This window comes from Anomaloglossus baeobatrachus, chromosome 4, assembly GCF_048569485.1.
Source record: "Anomaloglossus baeobatrachus isolate aAnoBae1 chromosome 4, aAnoBae1.hap1, whole genome shotgun sequence".
NCBI classification, from domain to species: domain Eukaryota; kingdom Metazoa; phylum Chordata; class Amphibia; order Anura; family Aromobatidae; genus Anomaloglossus; species Anomaloglossus baeobatrachus.
Genome location: NC_134356.1, coordinates 393,121,910 through 393,143,566, shown reverse-complemented (window position 1 = coordinate 393,143,566; position 21,657 = coordinate 393,121,910). Strand labels below are relative to the sequence as shown.

At 44.8% G+C, this 21,657-nt stretch overlaps 1 protein-coding gene across 1 annotated transcript in view; it reads left to right on the top strand.

Moving 5' to 3' along the window:
- CAMK1D (calcium/calmodulin dependent protein kinase ID) overlaps positions 1–21,657 on the top strand; it is a 480,336-nt gene that overhangs the window by 281,974 nt on the left and 176,705 nt on the right. The gene's annotated exons all lie outside the window — the stretch shown is intronic.

The window sequence follows — 21,657 nt, the reverse complement described above, 5'->3', positions numbered from 1 at the left end:
AACTGAGCCCCAAGGCCTCGTCAAGGCATATCTCTATATTGGGGTCCCTAGCTCTGTGACCCTAACTGTGTGTCATCTCATTGCAATTAAAAACTGCTATGGGTGGAGAGGGGTAACTAAGGACTTTCTTATATAGGAGATGGAAAAAACATGGCTGAAAGGGGCGGAGCTGTGTTCACATTCAGAAAAAAACTACATATAACTGAATAGGATAACTGAAGTGAGCACTAATATATATATTATGAGTGCAAGCCAAAAATTACATACTATATACGGATAAGGCTGCACATCAAACTTAGATAATAGTATAATGCCTCAAGCATATGGACAAATATTGGAATATACAATGAAAAATGCTACTTGCTAATTTGAACATGTGAATAATGAATTGCATACCTGCCATGAATATTAGGAAAAAGGAGATATTTAGCAATCGCATTGATCAATGTAACTGAGCCCCAAGGCCTCGTCAAGGCATATCTCTATATTGGGGTCCCTAGCTCTGTGACCCTAACTGTGTGTCATCTCATTGCAATTAAAAACTGCTATGGGTGGAGAGGGGTAACTAAGGACTTTCTTATATAGGAGATGGAAAAAACATGGCCGAAAGGGGCGGAGCTGTGTTCACATTCAGAAAAAAACTACATATAACTGAATAGGATAACTGAAGTGAGCACTAATATATATATTATGAGTGCAAGCCAAAAATTACATACTATATACGGATAAGGCTGCACATCAAACTTAGATAATAGTATAATGCCTCAAGCATATGGACAAATATTGGAATATACAATGAAAAATGCTACTTGCTAATTTGAACATGTGAATAATGAATTGCATACCTGCCATGAATATTAGGAAAAAGGAGATATTTAGCAATCGCATTGATCAATGTAACTGAGCCCCAAGGCCTCGTCAAGGCATATCTCTATATTGGAGTCCCTAGCTCTGTGACCCTAACTGTGTGTCATCTCATGGCCCCTTTCGGCCATGTTTTTTCCATCTCCTATATAAGAAAGTCCTTAGTTACCCCTCTCCATCCATAGCAGTTTTTAATTGCAATGAGATGACACACAGTTAGGGTCACAGAGCTAGGGACCCCAATATAGAGATATGCCTTGACGAGGCCTTGGGGCTCAGTTACATTGATCAATGCGATTGCTAAATATCTCCTTTTTCCTAATATTCATGGCAGGTATGCAATTCATTATTCACATGTTCAAATTAGCAAGTAGCATTTTTCATTGTATATTCCAATATTTGTCCATATGCTTGAGGCATTATACTATTATCTAAGTTTGATGTGCAGCCTTATCCGTATATAGTATGTAATTTTTGGCTTGCACTCATAATATATATATTAGTGCTCACTTCAGTTATCCTATTCAGTTATATGTAGTTTTTTTCTGAATGTGAACACAGCTCCGCCCCTTTCGGCCATGTTTTTTCCATCTCCTATATAAGAAAGTCCTTAGTTACCCCTCTCCACCCATAGCAGTTTTTAATTGCAATGAGATGACACACAGTTAGGGTCACAGAGCTAGGGACCCCAATATAGAGATATGCCTTGACGAGGCCTTGGGGCTCAGTTACATTGATCAATGCGATTGCTAAATATCTCCTTTTTCCTAATATTCATGGCAGGTATGCAATTCATTATTCACATGTTCAAATTAGCAAGTAGCATTTTTCATTGTATATTCCAATATTTGTCCATATGCTTGAGGCATTATACTATTATCTAAGTTTGATGTGCAGCCTTATCCGTATATAGTATGTAATTTTTGGCTTGCACTCATAATATATATATTAGTGCTCACTTCAGTTATCCTATTCAGTTATATGTAGTTTTTTTCTGAATGTGAACACAGCTCCGCCCCTTTCGGCCATGTTTTTTCCATCTCCTATATAAGAAAGTCCTTAGTTACCCCTCTCCACCCATAGCAGTTTTTAATTGCAATGAGATGACACACAGTTAGGGTCACAGAGCTAGGGACCCCAATATAGAGATATGCCTTGACGAGGCCTTGGGGCTCAGTTACATTGATCAATGCGATTGCTAAATATCTCCTTTTTCCTAATATTCATGGCAGGTATGCAATTCATTATTCACATGTTCAAATTAGCAAGTAGCATTTTTCATTGTATATTCCAATATTTGTCCATATGCTTGAGGCATTATACTATTATCTAAGTTTGATGTGCAGCCTTATCCGTATATAGTATGTAATTTTTGGCTTGCACTCATAATATATATATTAGTGCTCACTTCAGTTATCCTATTCAGTTATATGTAGTTTTTTTCTGAATGTGAACACAGCTCCGCCCCTTTCGGCCATGTTTTTTCCATCTCCTATATAAGAAAGTGCTTAGTTACCCCTCTCCACCCATAGCAGTTTTTAATTGCAATGAGATGACACACAGTTAGGGTCACAGAGCTAGGGACCCCAATATAGAGATATGCCTTGACGAGGCCTTGGGGCTCAGTTACATTGATCAATGCGATTGCTAAACATCTCCTTTTTCCTAATATTCATGGCAGGTATGCAATTCATTATTCACATATTCAAATTAGCAAGTAGCATTTTTCATTGTATATTCCAATATTTGTCCATATGCTTGAGGCATTATACTATTATCTAAGTTTGATGTGCAGCCTTATCCGTATATAGTATGTAATTTTTGGCTTGCACTCATAATATATATATTAGTGCTCACTTCAGTTATCCTATTCAGTTATATGTAGTTTTTTTCTGAATGTGAACACAGCTCCGCCCCTTTCGGCCATGTTTTTTCCATCTCCTATATAAGAAAGTCCTTAGTTACCCCTCTCCACCCATAGCAGTTTTTAATTGCAATGAGATGACACACAGTTAGGGTCACAGAGCTAAGGACCCCAATATAGAGATATGCCTTGACGAGGCCTTGGGGCTCAGTTACATTGATCAATGCGATTGCTAAATATCTCCTTTTTCCTAATATTCATGGCAGGTATGCAATTCATTATTCACATGTTCAAATTAGCAAGTAGCATTTTTCATTGTATATTCCAATATTTGTCCATATGCTTGAGGCATTATACTATTATCTAAGTTTGATGTGCAGCCTTATCCGTATATAGTGTCCAATAAAAGTGGCGCACGTTTTGCGCCATTTTCCGAAACACGTAGCGTTCTTATTTTTTGGGATCTATGGCTCAGTGATGGTTTATTTTTTGCATCTCGAGCTGACGTTTATAATGGTACCATTTTTGCGCAGATGCTACATTTTGATCGCCTGTTATTGCATTTTGCGTAAAACTTGCGGCGACCAAAAAACGTAATTTTGGCGTTTGGAATTTTTTTGCCACTACGCCATTTACCAATCAGATTAATTGATTTTATATTTTGATAGATCGGGCATTTCTGAACGCGGCGATACCAAATATGTGTATGTTTATTTATTTTTTAACCCTTTAATTTTCAATGGGGGAAAGGGGTGTGATTTGAACTTTTAGGTTTTTTGTTTTTTTTTTATTTTCTAAAACTTTTTTTTTTACTTTTTTTTTATTTTACTAGTCCCCCTAGGGGGCTATAGCGATCAGCAATCTGATCGCTATTATCTATCTGCTCATCACAGCAATACAGCTGTAAACAGCAGATTCAGTCACTTTGATTTTTCCTCTGCTCTCGGCCGAGGGAAAATGAAAGTGAAACATCATAGCAGCAGGCGTCATCACATGACCCTGTGCTACGATGGCAACCACCGATAGTCACGTGATAACACACGTGACTTCCGGTGGGGGCGGCGGTAAGTAAAAAACATGGCCGCGCAGGGGGCGGGGCTTAATGGGACACGATCCTGGACGGATAGCTCCGTCCAAGGTCGTGAAGGGGTTAAAAATCCTGTCCCAATATGTAGTAGGTGTAATAGTATAATAATATCAAATACATTCAAATGGAAATGTAGTATAGTTCCCCTGATTAGCTATGCCTCTTACCTAATGTGTAGGGCATAAAATGAGCTTAAATATCTATAGTAACAGCCACTATGGTGTACCTGGCCACGCTTGTGCAGTTAGTAGAGTCAATGATTATCAATGACTGGGTTTTCAAGAGCGCGCATTGCTCGTTAGCGATGTCGTTGCCTGTGAAACACACAAACGACCGTTAAATGATCAAAATTACTCACCTAATCGTTGATCGTTGACTGATCGTTCTAATCCCGATTATCGTTAATGTTGCAGGACGCAGATTATTCGTCGTTCCTGCGGCAGCACACATCGCTATGTGTGACAACGCAGGAACGAGGAACATCACAGTTCCTGCGGCTGTCTGCAATGAGGAAGGAAGAGGTGGGTGGGATGTTCGTCCCGCTCATCTCCGCCCCTCCGCTTCTATTGGGTGGACGCTAAGTGACGCCGCTGTAACGCTGAACGAACCGACCCCTTAGAAAGGAGGCGGTTCACCGGCCACAGCGATGTCTCTAGGCAGGTAAGTATGTGTGACGGGTCCAAGCGATGTTGTGCGCCACGGGCAGCGATTTGCCCGTGACGCACAACCGACGGGGGCGGGTGCTTTCACCACCAACATTGCTAGCGATGTCGCTGTGTGTAAAGCCCCCTTAACATTGGTCCCTGTGTTTGCTATGTCCCGATGCCTATTAGATTTTGTTGGAGGTAGTATCTAATTGTCTTCCGGTCAATGTAATATTGACCAGATAAGGTAATGACCAGAAAAGGTAATGGCTGAAAATGTTGGCATCCTTGAAATTGTTCCAGAAAATAAATAATTTCTCCCCAAAAATTATTGCCATTACACATTTTGTTATACTGTATATGTTTATTTCCATTGTGTGTGTATAGGAACAACAACAAATAATCAGACAATAAAAAGGCAAATTTGACATTATTTCACATAAAACTCCAAAAATGGGCCTGACAAAATTGTTGGCACCCTCAACTTAATATTTGGTTGACCACCCTTTGGAATAAATAAGTGCAATCAATCGCTTCCTATAACCATCAAAAAGCTTCCTGCACCTCTCAACTGGAATTTTGGACCACTCTTCTTTTGCTCCAGGTGTCTCATACGTAAAGAGTGACTTCTCCCAACAGCAACTTTCAGATCTCTCCGAAGATGTACAATGGGATTTAGACCCGGACTCATTGCTGGCCACTTATAAACTCTCCAGCATTTTGTTTCCATCTATTTCTGGGTGGTTCTTGAAGTATGGTTGAGGTCTCACAACGTAGGCCCAAAAATCCTTTGGTAATCTTCAGATTTCATGATGCCTTGCAAGTAGTCAAGGCACCCAGTGTCAGATGCAGCAAAACAACCCCAAAACATCTTTGAAACTCTGCCATATTTAACTGTAGGTACTGCGTTCTTTTCTTTGTAGGCCTCATTCCGTTTTTGGAAAACAGTAGAATGATGTGCTTTACCATAAAGCTCTAGCTTGGTTTCATCTGTTCACAAGATACTTTCCCACAAGAATTTTGGCTTACTCACGTACATTTTTTTCAAACTGTAGTGCAGGATTTTTAAGTCTCTAGGTCAGCAGTGGTTCTAGCCATAGCGTTTCATTTCATTCAAACGTCGATGTATAGTTTTTGTTGACACTGATGCACCCTGAGTCTGCAGGACAGCTTGAATTTCTTTGAAACTTTATTTGGGCTGCTTATCCACCATCTGGACTGTGATGGTGTGCTGTATATCATGTTGTATAGGGTTGTATTTTAGGCTTGGTTCACTGACCATTATTTCTATTGCTTGTGTGTACAGTGTATTGTCTGTAAGTAATCACCCCCTGTAGTGTTTGTCCCTTGGTGTGGGGGAGGGGGCCTGGAATTAACCAACCTCTTTGCTTACCTGGGGGGATGAGGCAGTCTGTTGGAGAACTTCAAGAGAGAAGAAGCAGGATTGAACCTCTGAGGGGAAAAGCTGCGGCTCCTCAGAGAGACTTGAACATTTATCCCATTACTGAACTATATTCGTGTTTCTTTACTATTTTTACCCTCTGTGTGGTGGATTATGTTATGGACCATTTGATTTGCTTGGAATAAATGCTCTTTGGATTATACAGCCATCTCTCACTTTCTTGATTGTGTGATATGGGAGAAGTGGTGGCACAACTGGTGGCAGCAGTGGGATCAACAGAGCTCAGCCCAATGGAGAACCACCCACAGAGTGAGTATAGAAACTGGACTGCATCCAGTCTACAGGAGAGGGCCAGAGATCTGGGCCTGAGCTACCAGGGACTGAGTAAAAAGGCCTTAATTGACCTACTGGTTGGTGCACGTCAATCCACCTCCTCCCAGATGTCTGAAAGACAAGCACTGAGGACAGGGATCCCTGCCCCAAAAAGCCAGTGGATGGTGTGGTTCGAAGAAGAGATGGCAGCTAATGGCCCCGGTGTATCTCAGGAGTATAAGGAGGAGGCTGCTCGCCGAACACAGAGGAGACAAGAAGCAATGGAGTCCGACAGAGGGAGTAATGTGAGTTGGAGTGTAAACCAAGTAATTCGGGAGTCTGTGCGGATCACTAGGGTGGACTTCAAGCCATTTGATGAGGCTTCCAGAGATGCGGAAGGGTTCTTCATGGACTTTGAACAGCAGTGTGCCATGATGGAGGTGCCCCACTCTGGCTGGATGCGTTTGTTAGTGGGACTCCTGAACGGAAGCCTGGCAGAGGCTTATCGCATCATTGACTCTCAGCAGAACCGGGATTATAACATTGTAAAGCAGACTATTCTGGAATACCATGCTATCACCCCAGACTCACATAGGGCACAGTTCCGAGACCTACCATGCACCACGAGGGGATCATTTAGGATGTATGCCCATAAGATGTCCTAGGCATGTCGGAGATGGCTGTAAGCGGAAAAAGCCTTCACTGTGGAAGACGTTATGCTGGATTTCTTATAGAAACATTTCTTTACAAGTGTCCCTCAGACATACAGGAATGGGTCAGAGAGCGCACACTGTGCACCTTGGATAGAGCTGCAGCCCTGGCTGATGAGGCCCTTACTATCTGACCACAGTGAAGGAGGCTTCTGGACCACAAGTCACAGCCTGCTCCTGTGCCCCGGTCCTCTCCGGTTATATCTACCCCTCCAACCAGCCGCAGACCGATGACAACCACGGCTCACAATCCTGGGCCCCAACAGTTCCGACCACGCCCTGGGGGAATCACAGAGAAGAGATGCTATAGGTGCGGGAAACCTGGGCATCTGCAATCCAGTTGTCCAGTAAGGACTTGGAGGGAGCCCCATGCACCTCCACCTCATCCGGTGCATTTTGTGCACTCCAACCTGCCTGAGGAAGAGGTACTACCACCTCCACTGGAGTTAAACAAGAGAAGAAAGGGGTTTCTACTAGTGGGACCAATAAATGGTCACAAATAATGCACAATCAATCAACCTCTTGAAATACAAAGGGATTTTTATTAACAACAATTTTTTATAAGAGGAGAAAGTACATTTTTATAGATTACATAAGTAAACAACCAGGTGGAAACGGGAAAATACCGCAACCCAAACACGCCAGGTGGTACACATATGGGAAAACAGATATATACTCAATGGTTAAAAGAGGTATAAATGGCTAAATACAGTCAAGAACAGTTCAGGGCTAGAAAAATTCCCATCAGCTCTTTAGAAGTAATCTGACAAACAAAATGAATTTTGTCAATTAATGACAGAGATGTTCAGGGGTGTTCATAGATAGAGATATGTAAATTGTGATAAATAAAGTATATGCAAAAACAACCCCCAAACCAGAATAGCCAGATAACCATTGACAGTCCAAAGAGCTAATGAAAGGTAAGAACAATGTCAGCCAACAGTAATGACAAATGCAGGACATTAAAAAGTTAACCCTGAAGAGCAAACACAATAAGCCGATTTAATAGATAAGTCAATTATTGACACAATGCTTCTGTCCTGACAACCAGCTGAGTAAAAACATTGCCAATCAGCATAGCACTAATGCCATTATATAGATGTCAGGCCATATGCAAGTAACCATGCTCATAATGTAAAAAGAGCATGAATGTTAATAGACACTGGACATAGAGAACTTACCCATCTGTGTTATCAACCCGGCGTGGCGTGCTCCGACGCGCACGTTTCGTGACCTTCCTCGGGGAGCTGCGCTCACACAGATGGGTAAGTTCTCTATGTCCGGTGTCTATTAACGTTCATGCTCTTTTTACATTATGAGCATGGTTACTTGCATAAGGCCTGACATCTATATAATGGCATTAGTGCTATGCTGATTGGCAATGTTTTTACTCAGCTGGTTGTCAGGACAGGAGCATTATGTCAATAATTGACTTATCTATTAAATCGGCTTATTGTATTTGCTCTTCAGGGTTAACTTTTTAATGTCCTGCATTTGTCATTACTGTTGGCTGACATTGTTCTTACTTTTCATTAAGGTACCGTCACACTAAGCAACTTACCAGCGATCCCAACAACGATAGGGATCGCTGGTAAGTTGCTAGGAGGTTGCTGGTGAGCTGTCACACTGTGACGCTCCAGCGATCCCACCAGCAACCTGACCTGGCAGGGATCGCTGGAGCGTGGCTACACGAGTTGCTGGTGAGCTCACCAGCAACCAGTGACCAGCCCCCAGCGCCGCGTGGAAGATGCTGCGCTTGGTAACTAAGGTAAATATCGGTAACCAACCCGATATTTACCTTGGTTACCACTGCACGGAGCTACACGTGCAGAGAGCAGGGAGCAGCGCACACTGAGCGCTGGCTCCCTGCTCTCCTAGTACAGCACACATCGGGTTAATTACCCGATGTATGCTGCAGCTACATGTGCACAGAGCAGGGAGCAGCGCACACAGCTTAGCGCTGGCTCCTTGCTCTCCTAGTTACAGCACACATCGGGTTAATTAACCCGATGTGTCCTGCAGCTAGCTACATGTGCACAGAGCAGGAGCCGGCAGCACAGGCAGTGAGAGCGGCGGAGGCTGGTATCAAAGGTAAATATCGGGTAACCAAGGACAGGGCTTCTTGGTTACCCGATGTTTACATTGGTTACCAGCCTCTGCAGAAGCCGGCTCCTGCTGCCTGCACATTTAGTTGTTGCTGTCTCGCTGTCACATACAGCGATCTGTGCTTCACAGCAGGACAGCAACAACTAAAAAATGGCCCAGGACATTCAGCAACAACCAACGACCTCACAGCAGGGGCCAGGTTGTTGCTGGATGTCACACACAGCAACATCGCTAGCAACGTCACAAAAGTTGTTCGTTAGCAGCGATGTTGCTAGCGATGTTGCTTAGTGTGACGGGGCCTTTAGCTCTTTGGACTGTCAATGGTTATCTGGCTATTCTGGTTTGGGGGTTGTTCTTGCATATACTTTATTTATCACAATTTACATATCTCTATCTATGAACACCCCTGACCATCTCTGTCATTAATTGACAAAATTCATTTTGTTTGTCAGATTACTTCTAAAGAGCTGATGGGAATTTTTCTAGCCCTGAACTGTTCTTGACTGTATTTAGCCATTTATACCTCTTTTAACCATTGAGTGTATATCTGTTTTCCCATATGTGTACCACCTGGCGTGTTTGGGTTGCGGTATTTTCCCGTTTCCACCTGGTTGTTTACTTATGTAATCTATAAAAATGTACTTTCTCCTCTTATAAAAAATTGTTGTTAATAAAAATCCCTTTGTATTTCAAGAGGTTGATTGATTGTGCATTATTTGTGACCATTTATTGGTCCCACTAGTAGAAACCCCTTTCTTCTCTTGTTTTTCTTTATGGTTTATTATGGGGCCTAGTGATATCTACCAATTATGATAGATCTAAGTGTCCCTATTCTTGTTTTATGCACCTCCACTGGAGTGTACCACTGACCCCTGCCCCATAGATGCCCCTGTTGGAGTGTATGGCCTATGGCCTTTGTCCCCAGGTTCTCCTCCTGCATTCCTCATAATGCACACTGGAAGGAGTATGGCGCAGAGGAGATGTTATCGATGTGGGCAGCCTATGCATTTGCAAAACACTTGCCCTGCTGATCGATTGAGGAATGACCTTGCACCAAATCGACCTGTTCATTCGCTACAGCCAATTACATGGGGGGAAGAGTTTTCACCCCTTCAAGTTGACTTGCCTAATGTCTCAGACACTCATGGTCGACCACTAGGGGCTTATGGGGTGTGAGCCAGAGCCCCGAGTTCCTCTGACCATCAAAGTAAACACTTACAAAAGGTTGTGCTGGATGAGCAGAGAGTTATTAGATTTTATGACTCTGGGGCATTTCTCACAATAGCTGATCCCCGGGTGGTTCGGCCAGAGGCGATACATAATGGACCAGCGATTGTTATTGAATTGGCTGGAGGACAAAGGAGGAATATCCCTTAAGCGACTGTAGATCTGGACTTTGGCTGTGGGGTCAAGCAATGTGTTGTTGGAGTGATGAGCGGTGTGCCTGCAGATATTCTCCTTGGAAATGATGTGGGAGATCTACAATGTCGATTTGTGGGTGCAGGAAATGGTTTGAGTGAAGGAGGACACAAAGAGAAGCTTGTCCTTCCAACCCTACAGCTTCTCCATCTAATACAAGCGTGGAAGCCAACACCAGAATGCTGATGGACTGTCCCAGAAAGAAGAACCATAGACAATCAACAGCTGAGCAACATGGACTTAAATGAGATGGCCAGAGGTCTGTGTAGACCTCATGGCATACTCACTTATTCAGAAGGAGGGAGAGGTTGTGATGGTGGGATATATTGTAGTGTATATCATGTTGTGTAGGGTCGTATTTTAGGCTTGGTTCACTGTCCATTATTTGTATTGCTAGTGTCTACATTGTATTGTCTGTAGGTAATCGCCCCCTGTAGTGTTTGTCCCTAGGTGTGGGGGAGGGGGGCCTGGAATCCACCTAACCTCGTTGCTTACCTGGGGGGATGAGGCAGTCTGTTGGAGAACTTCAAGAGAGAAGAAGCAGGATTGAACCTCTAAAGGGAAAATCTGCGGCTCCTCAGATAGACCTGAACATTTATCCCATTACTGGACTATATTCGTGTTTCTTTACTATTTTTAGCCTCTGTGTGGTGGATTATGTTATGAACCATTTGATTTGCTTGGAATAAATGCTCTTTGGATTGTACATCCATTTCTCGCTTTGTTGATTGTGTGATATGGGAGAAGGACCCCGTCACATGGACTATCTTGCATTGCAACCTTTCATCAATCTTTCTTTGCTGTCAACGTCCAGAGAGATTAGCTACAGGGTCATCGATTGTTAACTTCCTGAATTTGTTGGGCACCGTGGACAAAGGAACATGAAGATATCTGGAGATGGACTTGTAAGCTTGAAATTGTTGATATTTTTTAAAAATGGTGGTTCTTAACTCCTCAGATAGTTTATTTCTCTTTCTGTTCTACATGCTTAGTGTGGCACACACAGACACACAATGCCAAGATTGACTCAACTTCTTCTCTTTTTGACTGGTTACAGGTGAGATTATCATATTGCCCACATCTGTTATTTGCCACAGTTGCGTTGGAATCACATGCTTGAAGCAAAGCTGTTTACCCACAATTTTGGAAAGGTGCTAACAATTTTGTCCGGCCCGTTCCTGGGATTTTGTGTGAAATTATGTCCAACTTGCCTTTTTTTGTGTTGTTCCAATACACACAAAGGAGATAAAGATGTGGATGACAAAACATGTGTAATTGCAAAAAATTTCTAAGAGAAATACTTGAGAGAGAGAATGTTTAAAGGCATTTTTATTACTTAATGCAAAGTCAAAAGTTTACATATATTTCATCCCACCAAGGACGACATCTGCAAGGAGTTTGTATGTTCTCTCCGTGTTTGTGTGGCTTTCCTCTGGGTTCTCTGGTTTCCTCCCACACTCCAAAGACATTCTAATAGGGACTTTAAATCATGATCCCCAATGAGGACAGTGTTGCCAATGTATGTAAAGCGCTATGGAACTAATGGCGCTATATAAGTGAATAAATAATATTATTATTATTATTATTATTAGTTTTTGGTACCATTGCCTATTAACTATATGTATTGGGTAAAACATTTTGGATATCCTTCCACAATCTTCTCACAATAGTTGGTACGAATTTGCTCCCATTCCTCCTGACAGAATTAATGTAACTCAGCCATGTTGTTAGGTTGCCTTGTTCGCACCTGTGTTTACAGCTTTGCCCATATATTTTCAATGGGATTGAAATCAGGCCTTTTTGATGGCCACTCCAACACATTGACTTTTTTATCCTTAAGCCACTTTGTAACCAGTTTGGCAGTATGCTTTGGGTCATTGTCCATTTGGAAGACCCATTTCCACCCAAGCTTTAAGTTCCTGTCTGATGTCTTGAGATGTTGCTTCAGTATCTTCCTTCCTCATGATGCCATCTATTTTGTGAAGTGCACAAGTCCCTCCTGCAGCATAACAACCCCACAACATGGTGTGTCTCTAATTAACTCAGATGCTTCCAATTAACCTATCAGAAGCTTCCAAAGACTTTACATCATCATATGGGCTGTCCCATATTTTTTTAAACGTACAGTATAGTACTCTTAGTGTGTGTATCTAAACATTTTACTTTGCAGAAAGTAATAAAAATGCCTTAAAACATGCTACCTCTCATTATTCTGGCATTTGGCAAATATAAATAATTTTGGTAATCTTAATTGACCTAAAACGGGAAATGTTTATTCTGATTTCATGTCAGATAGTGAAGAAAACATGCAGATGTGTATTTTTAAATAGTTTATGTAAACAGAAATAAAACATTGTGTACTTTCTGTCCTTTTACTTTTTAGGGTATTGAATATTGAATATATTATTGAATAGTGAGTATAGTATAGGCATTGAATCCCTAAAATAATTTTGCCTGTAAAACAACGAACTGTACATGGTTTCTTTATCTGCTTTTAGGAAATTCTGAGATCAAAATATGTTGTTAGATTAACCTCTTCACGATCTATAACATAAGTCGTGTGTGTCCTTTAATGCAAGTTTCCCCACACGTAGGCTGATCTCATCAGCTGATATGCACAGCTAATGAGCACAGTTGGAACAGAGATCTACCCTTGCCTGTTAACCAGTTAAATCCTGCTGTCAATTTCTGACGGCAAGATTTAACACATGCCAGTGCATCATTCCCGACCCCATCAGGGCCCCATGACGTGATCACGGGGTGCTGATGGGTTTTTATGACAGCCAAAGCTCAGCAGATGACCCTTGTCACTGTCATGACGTAGTTCCCATAATGGCGTTCACAGTAGATCAGCATTTCTACTGTACAGAGCGGTGCAGAAGCACCACTCTGTAAAGCAGAAGCAATCGGACTGTGTAAGCTTCAAGTCCCCTAAGGGAATTAGTAAAAACCATTAATAGTGTAAAACAAAGTTTTACAAAATAGGACAAAATAAAAAAAGTGAAAGTTCAAATCCCCTCACCTCCACTTTTGCTTAATTGAAAATAAAACATTAAACAAAAATAAAAAACACATTTGTTATATCCGCTTGTAAAAATGCCTGATCTATCAAAATATCAAATAAATTAATCTGATTGTTAAAAGGCATAATGAGAAACAAAATCAAAATGCCAGAATTATGTTTTTATAGTCACTGCCACATTGCAATAAAATGCTCATTGGAGAGTACGTACACACAGCTCTATTCCACTACCCAGCGGATAGTGTGGCAGCAGCATAGAGAATAGAGCTGTGTGCACACACTCTCCAGTATAGGAACTGTGACCCTGAGTGACAGCAGACACCAGCTTTCTTCTGAGACAGCGCTGCCGCTAGATATGCTGACGTCCATCACCAGAGAGGAAAGCGGGTCTCCAAATTTTTGGGTCAGAATGGTGGAAGCTGCTTAGGCATAATGAAGTTGCGCAAAGCACTGTAATTGGCAGGTCAGCAGACAGATTTTTATAGTAAAGGTAAGATTTGTGTCTTGGCTAAGTCATCAATATGACTAAGCGCTCAGTTTAAATTGTGTTTTGTGGGTTGCATACTCCTTTCATTCAAATGTTTAAATTCTTATCATTTTGTCGCGATCGTTCAATTTTTGAATCCTTTTGTTAATATTAATAAAACCACTTTAAAAATGTAGCTTTTTACAATTTAAAGAAGCAAGGATGTCTCTCGATTTTGCTCTTTAACAATTTTTGGGAAAACTTTCCTGCATTTCCAGGATGAGATATATCGATGTTTTGGCATATTACTTTGGAGGTCTGAATGATATCTAATCGTTTCATTGTAGCAGAAGTAAACTGTGGATGTGCTTGCTCCACACTGCTGTCATATCATCTAGCAAATTCATTGTTATAATTGTCTGCTGTCCAAAATACTTCAAAAAGAATCAAAAAATATTTTGTAGAGAGTTTTCCTTATAAAACCTCTAGAGTATGTTATTAAGCATGTTGAATGGCACATACAGTAGATATAAGCAGTCTCTACCAGTAGTGTGAAGACATGGACCATGGTGTATTGGGCAACTATGACAGTTATTAGATGTCACAAATTTACAATACTTTTCTATTTTTGCAAATGTAAATACTGCTTTTTGGTTCCTTTTCTTTTTTTCAAGCTTACTAACATGTAAATACCTGGAGTAGGGGCTTAATCAACTAAATTTTACAAAAAGACCAATATCCCAACCCAGTGGCGTAACTAGAGTTGGATGGGCCCCGGTGCAAAGTTTAGACCTGGGCCCCCCCTCCACATACACAGACACTTGGGGTAAGGCATACCTCCCAACTTTTAAAGAAGGAAAAGAAAGACAAAGTTTGCGGCGCGCTTAGCGCGCCGCGGCAAATTTTTAGGCCACGCCCCCTAACCACACCCATTTCACAGTCACGCCCATATCCACTCCCCATCCACACCCATTCAGCATGGACACGCAGGCAGCCGGCGGGCCTCCAGCATGGACACGCAGGCAGCCGGCGGGCCTCCAGCATGGACACGCAGGCAGCCGGCGGGCCTCCAGCATGGACACGCAGGCAGCCGGCGGGCCTCCAGCATGGACACGCAGGCAGCCGGCGGGCCTCCAGCATGGACACGCAGGCAGCCGGCGGGCCTCCAGCATGGACACGCAGGCAGCCGGCGGGCCTCCAGCATGGACACGCAGGCAGCCGGCGGGCCTCCAGCATGGACACGCAGGCAGCCGGCGGGCCTCCAGCATGGACACGCAGGCAGCCGGCGGGCCTCCAGCATGGACACGCAGGCAGCCGGCGGGCCTCCAGCATGGACACGCAGGCAGCCGGCGGGCCTCCAGCATGGACACGCAGGCAGCCGGCGGGCCTCCAGCATGGACACGCAGGCAGCCGGCGGGCCTCCAGCATGGAAACGCAGGGAGCCACAGTGAGGCGGCCGGTCGCCCACACAGTGAGGTGGCCGGTCGCCTTCACAGACAGGTGGCAGGGGGGCGCCCGCACAGACAGGCGGCAGGGGGGCGCCCGCACAGACAGGCGGCAGGGGGGCGCCCGCACAGACAGGCGGCCGGGGGGCGCCCGCACAGACAGGCGGCCGGGGGGCGCCCGCACAGACAGGCGGCCGGGGGGCACCCGCACAGACAGGCGGCCGGCCGACCGCACAGACAGGCGGCCGGCCGACCGCACAGAGAGGCTCCGGCCGGGGGTGAGGGGGGGGGAGGGAGGGAAATCAGCGCTGGGGAGATTTTACTGTACCAGCAGCAGCACAGGCAGCGCTCCTCTCTGTTATGCCACGTCTACTGGGATGGTAGGAGGGAAAAGCAGGGAGGCGGAGAGAGAGTGGGTGGGCGGAGCCCGGGAGCCGGCCGTCCCGATCGTGGCAACGGGACAAACAACGTAAAGCGTGAAAGTCCCGCTGTATCCGGGATGGTTGGGAGGTATGGGGTAAGGGATAATGACACTGACACTCGGGGTACAGGATAATGACGCTGACACTTGGCTCTCACCCACAGCACCCTGAAATCCCTCTATCAGCACCCAGCTTTCCTATGTTCTGATATTTATCTTGTCCTCAGCACCCAGCTTTCCCATATCAGAGCATGAGAAAGCTGGGTGCTGAGAGATGTATATCAGAACATGGGAAAGCTGGGTGCTGAGAGATGTATATCAGAACATGGGAAAGCTGGGTGCTGAGAGATGTATAGCAGAGCATGGGAAAGTTGGCTGCTGAGGGAAAGAGCCTTTTTCCCTCAGCACAAAACATTTCCATCCCATACTTGTATCTTTGTCCCCCTGTATAAAGTTCTCAAAATACTATAACAGCCCCCACATAGCCTTCCAAATAATTGTATAAAGGGTCTCACATAACCCTTCATATATTAGAATGCAGATACGTAGCCCTCCATATATTATAATGCACCCCCATAATCCTCCATGTATAAAGTAGCCCTTCAATTATAATGCATTTCCCATAGTTCTCCATGTATTAAAATTCACCCCATAGTTCTCCATATATTATACTGCACCACATAGTCCTCCATGTTTTATAATGCACTTCCATAGTCCATGTATAAGGTAGCCTCCATAGTCCTCCATATATTATAATGCAGCCCCCATAGTCCTAGATGTATTATAACGCAACCCCATAAAACGTCAGATGGTATTATGCAGCCCCATACTCCTCCATGTATAATTCACCCCTATATTCCATGTATAAGGTGTCCCTTTATTTTGTATTATACAGCCCCCCCCCGACCTCCATTTTAATGCAGCCCTATAGACCTCCAGTATAATGCAGCCTCATAGACCTCTATGTATATTACACCTCTATATTCAATGTATAAGGTGTCCTTCATGTTTATTATGCAGCCTCACCAGGCCTCCATATATAATAATGCAGCCAACCTCTCCAGGCCTCCATGTATAATATAGCAGCCAGCCTCCCAGGCCTCCATGTATAATATAGCAGCCAGCCTCCCCAGGCCTCCATGTATAATAATGCAGCCAGCCTCCCCAGGCCTCCATGTATAATAATGCAGCCAGCCTCCCCAGGCCTCCATGTATAATAATGCAGCCAGCCTCCCCAGGCCTCCATGTATAATAATGCAGCCAGCCTCCCCAGGCCTCCATGTATAATAATGCAGCCAGCCTCCCCAGACCTCCATGTATAATAATGCAGCCAGCCTCCCCAGACCTCCATGTATAATAATGCAGCCAGCCTCCCCAGGCCTCCATGTATAATAATGCAGCCAGCCTCCCCAGGCCTCCATGTATAATAATGCAGCCAGCCTCCCCAGGCCTCATGTATAATATAGCAGCCAGCCTCCCCAGGCCTCCATGTATAATAATGCAGCCAGCCTCCCCAGGCCTCCATGTATAATAATGCAGCCAGCCTCCCCAGGCCTCCATGTATAATAATGCAGCCAGCCTCCCCAGGCCTCCATGTATAATAATGCAGCCAGCCTCCCCAGGCCTCATGTATAATAATGCAGCCAGCCTCCCCAGGCCTCATGTATAATAATGCTGCCAGCCTCCCCAGGGCTCATGTATAATAATGCTGCCAGCCTCCCCAGGCCTCCATCTATAATAATGCTGCCAGCCTCCCCAGGCCTCCATGTACAGTATAATGCAGTCTCCCCAGGCCTCCATGTACAGTATCATGCAGCCTCCCCACCCCAGGCCTCCATGTACAGTATCATGCAGCCTCCCCACCCCAGGCCTCCATGTACAGTATCATGCAGCCTCCCCACCCCAGGCCTCCATGTACAGTATCATGCAGCCTCCCCACCCCAGGCCTCCATGTACAGTATCATACAGCCTCCCCACCCCAGGCCTCCATGTACAGTATCATGCAGCCTCCCCACCCCAGGCCTCCATGTACAGTATCATGCAGCCTCCCCACCCCAGGCCTCCATGTACAGTATCATGCAGCCTCCCCACCCCAGTTCTCCATGTACAGTATCATGCAGCCACCGGGAGAGAGAGGAGGACGAGCAGCAGTGGAAGGAGTAGAGCAGGGAGTACAGCAGCAGTAGAACAAGGAGACTTCAGGACAGAGCAGCAGTGGAAGGAGAAGATCGGTGAGTACTTGTTTTTTTTTTTTTTATATATATAAAGTGAGTACACGGTGGTCAGAGGCCTGGGTTGGGGAGGCTGCATGATACTGTACATGGAGGCCTGGGGTGGGGAGGCTGCATGATACTGTACATGGAGGCCTGGGGTGGGGAGGCTGCATGATACTGTACATGGAGGCCTGGGTTGGGGAGGCTGCATGATACTGTACATGGAGGCTCCATGTACAGTATCATGCAGCCTCCCCACCCCAGGCCTCCATGTACAGTATCATACAGCCTCCCCACCCCAGGCCTCCATGTACAGTATCATGCAGCCTCCCCACCCCAGGCCTCTGACCACCGTGTACTCACTTTATATATATAAAAAAAAAAAAAACAAGTACTCACCGATCTTCTCCTTCCACTGCTGCTCTGTCCTGACGTCTCCTTGTTCTACTGCTGCTGTACTCCCTGCTCTCCTCCTTCCACTGCTGCTCGTCCTCCTCTCTCTCCCGGTGCTCCGGTCGGCGTCCTCCCTCCCTGCGCTCTGTGCACTCAGCACAGCAGTCGCACAGGAGTGACGTCACCGCGCAGGCACAGGGGGAGTATGATGATGCAGAGCGGCGCTGGCCGCTCTATGCTTCATTATTACTGTGCGCGGTGACGGGGGAGGGGGGCCCCGGTGCCGCCGCTGACATCGGGCAGGAGGGCCCGGTGTCGGGGGCGGCAGCGGGTCATATAGTGGGCGCGTGCACTGTGACAGATCAGCGCAGCTTCTCTCTCACTGAGAGGAGCTGGCTGCTGATCTGTCGGGTCCCCGCGGGCCCCAAACTGCCCGGGCCCGGTCGCGATGGCGACCGCTGCGACCGCGGTCGTTACGCCCCTGTCCCAACCCTCATCTTTGTAGAAGTGTCAAATAAGCCACTGTGTATCCCCATTTCTTTCAGCCAAGCCAAATAGATATGTTTTTGAGAAATCAGGACAATTATCTATTGCCTTAAAGCCAATGAAAGTTGTGATATTTTGATGATTATAAACTGGAATGTAAAAGACATTCCGTGCGGGATGAGGCCAAATATGTCAGATCTAACATTGACCCAGAAAAACATGCTTCTTCATTTTAAGTGACAACATATATTTTAGATGGTCTCAGGCTATGTACTTGTAGTGTAACATTTGTTAAAGGTTGCGCTACACACACATTAGATCAGTATACACACATCATTTTCTTGATGTATCATACCAGCTGGTGTTCTTAAGAGGTTAACAAAAACTCATATATGTGATGCAGTTGCAGATGCCAGGCTTAGTGCTCCCCATAGTAAGAAGACTCATTTTCCAGTGAAAGTTGCTTTATCACTCCGATTCTTTCCTTTTTATCCAGTCCACTATAGATCCCCTCTTCCTAATAACATTTTTCACAACTTCTTATCCAGAATATGGACACAGATGGGACTTCATACAATTTTGTATTGAGACAGAATGCTTGACTATTTTTACAAAATGAAGTCCGTCCATCTATTTAAAAGCAAAGAACTGGATGTCCAGTCAACAAGTCGGCTCATCATAAGGTCTATTATTTCTGGCAATCGCATTGATCAATGTAACTGAGCCCCAAGACCTCGTCAAGGTATATCTCTATATTGGGGTCCCTAGCTTTGTGACCCTGTAACGGGGGCAGGGGGCACCTCAGGGGGTGTAGTCGGGTCCCCTCGCCTTGTGGGCCGCAGGCTGAACCCTGGCCCGGCCGTTACTTGCAAAACAGGTGTGTTGTTGGGGCAGAGTGTGGATGCATGGGGCCCATTCATGACAGCGTTCTTTCTGTGCTCTCCAGCTCCTTCTTCACTTTCAGGAAAGAGACAATTGCAGGCAGCAGATAAACCAAACACCGATTTATTAAACAAAGCTTCCATCTTTTTGTTTGCAGCAGGTTTACTTTAGTACGTTACAAGTTACAGGTCCTTTTCTACAAAAACGGTTTCCTTTTCTCTACGGGCACTTTCCTTTGCCTGCAGGGGACATACATTAACCCCCTAGTAGCTGCGCTCTAACCCGGATTTACTGTAGGGCAGATCCAGCACACACTACCGGCTCTGGATAAGTTCTCACCTCTCCACTTCTTTGTCAGGACACTAACCTTCGCCTGCAGGGGCCACTTGTTATCCCCCTGATAGCTGCACTCCACTCTAGTACACACCACCGGCTCCGGACTAGTCCCAACTCTAACACCGTTTCTCATGGGTTTCCTCTGCTTTCTAGCCAAGAGTACTCACTCAGTCTGACTGCCTCGTCTCACTCCCACACTCTGCCCCGTCACCTCAGACCGAGCTTGCTCGCCTCTCACATCTCACTGCACACTGGACTCTGCATTCAGAACCCTTCCTTCCCCACCTAGGCTGCCCTGCCCCTTCCTTCCCTGCCACTGTTACCAGGGGAACCACTGCTCTACACTGGCACCTAGTGTTGAAACAGTTTATGACAGGTAACATTTTACCATCAACATTTACAATTTGCCACCATACTACTGTGGCGTCTTCAGGGGGGGAAAAACCGCTCCTTCACTACCAGAGGTCCGACTACCCCTTACAACCCTAACTGTGTGTCATCTCATTGCAATTAAAAACTGCTGTGGGTGGAGAGGGGTAACTAAGGACTTTCTTATATAGGAGATGGAAAAAACATGGCCGAAAGGGGCGGAGCTGTGTTCACATTCAGAAAAAAACTACATATAACTGAATAGGATAACTGAAGTGAGCACTAATATATATATATTATGAGTGCAAGCCAAAAACTACATACTATACAAGGATAAGGCTGCACATCAAACATGGATAATGGTATAATGCCTCAAGCATATGGAAAAATATTGGAATATACAATGAAAAATGCTACTTGCTAATTTGAACATGTGAATAATGAATTGCATACCTGCCATGAATATTAGGAAAAAGGAGATATTTAGCAATCGCATTGATCAATGTAACTGAGCCCCAAGACCTCGTCAAGGTATATCTCTATATTGGGGTCCCTAGCTTTGTGACCCTAACTGTGTGTCATCTCATTGCAATTAAAAACTGCTGTGGGTGGAGAGGGGTAACTAAGGACTTTCTTATATAGGAGATGGAAAAAACATGGCCGAAAGGGGTGGAGCTGTGTTCACATTCAGAAAAAAACTACATATAACTGAATAGGATAACTGAAGTGAGCACTAATATATATATATTATGAGTGCAAGCCAAAAACTACATACTATACAAGGATAAGGCTGCACATCAAACATAGATAATGGTATAATGCCTCAAGCATATGGAAAAATATTGGAATATACAATGAAAAATGCTACTTGCTAATTTGAACATATTCATGGCAGGTATGCAATTCATTATTCACATGTTCAAATTAGCAAGTAGCATTTTTCATTGTATATTCCAATATTTGCAAATGCATCTCGATGAATCAAGGGAAAAGGCGGTGTCACTACCTCAACGGAGTCCGCTCCTGTGACATCTGCTTCGGTCACCAGGCGCCACCGTATTCCCGCTGTGGACTGTTCTGGTGATAGGAGAGGAGTCGGTGCCAGTGGCTCTGGTGGGCGCAGCCTTCGCTCATCTACTCAGTTGGGTTTCCCTGGGACCTGCAGTACCACTGGCTGGCTGTAGTTAGCAGATGTCTTCCAGATCAAGTTTCCACT